Below are 1,114 nucleotides of genomic sequence, written 5' to 3' on the forward strand. Positions count from 1 at the left end.
CTCAGCTTCCTGTGTAGCTGGGATTGTAGGCATGAGCCATCAGTGCCCAGCTAGTTTCTGTCATCTTAAACATCTCCACAATGTTTAATAACACCGTTGCATATATTAAAAAATAAAGAAATCTTCAGCAAACCAGACAAAGATGAAGAAAATGAGCATCTTTTTAAAAACCAGGATCCTATGAGATATGTAAAAACAGCTGTATAGAGAAGATAAGTAGATCTGCAGGTTTTCTGTCCTGATATTAATGAATAGCATCCAAGTATCTTTCTTCCACTTTGTTACAAAATGTTTATGAGGCTTTCAGGACATAATTAGCATGCTTCAGACTATTTAATCTAATAACTCTAGGTCAAAAAGAGGGCTTTTCGACTATTTTATAGTTTCCATGCATTGCCCAGAACTTCAAGTAATCTCTCATTATGACAGTGCTACTGAGAATTGATTCTCAAAACAAATCACATGCATTACAGAAAGATGGCAAGATGCCAGCTTATGACTAGCTAGTGTTGTGTTGATAAACGGACTCACGGGCCTACAAAAGCCCTGATTTAGAGTGTTTTCTAATTTCCATAGTATAAATATTTCCAGTGAGACTGATTGCAAACTATCTTTTAACAAGCTTGCCAAGTTCCTGAATAGTTTAATAGTAAGCTTTTTGCAAACCAATCTGAGATCGCTAGCAAATGCACCACCAAATAGCTCCTAGCTATATACATCCTGGCTTCATGACTGTTTCGTCACTTTGAGATGCTTTCATTTGATTATACCTCAGCCATTAAGAGACAAGCTTTATACAAAGCTCTGGTAGGCTCATGGCTGTCATCCTAGCTACTCAGGAGGCTGAAGTTTGATGATTGCAATTCAAAATCAGCACCAGCAGGAAAGACTCTTATGTCCAATAAACTACTAAAAAATGCTGGAAATGGAGCTGTGGTTCAAGTGGCAGAGCATTAGCCATGAGCCAAAGAAACTCAGGGACACGGCCCTGGCCATGAGTTCAAACCTCAGGACAAGCACACAAAGGAAGGAGGAAGAGGAGGAGCAAGAAGGTGAAGAAGAAAGGAAGAGGAGGAAGGAGGCAGAGAATGAGAAAGAGAAGGAGAAGATAAAT

The sequence above is a fragment of the Perognathus longimembris genome, chromosome 18, assembly GCF_023159225.1.
Source record: "Perognathus longimembris pacificus isolate PPM17 chromosome 18, ASM2315922v1, whole genome shotgun sequence".
Taxonomy (NCBI): domain Eukaryota; kingdom Metazoa; phylum Chordata; class Mammalia; order Rodentia; family Heteromyidae; genus Perognathus; species Perognathus longimembris.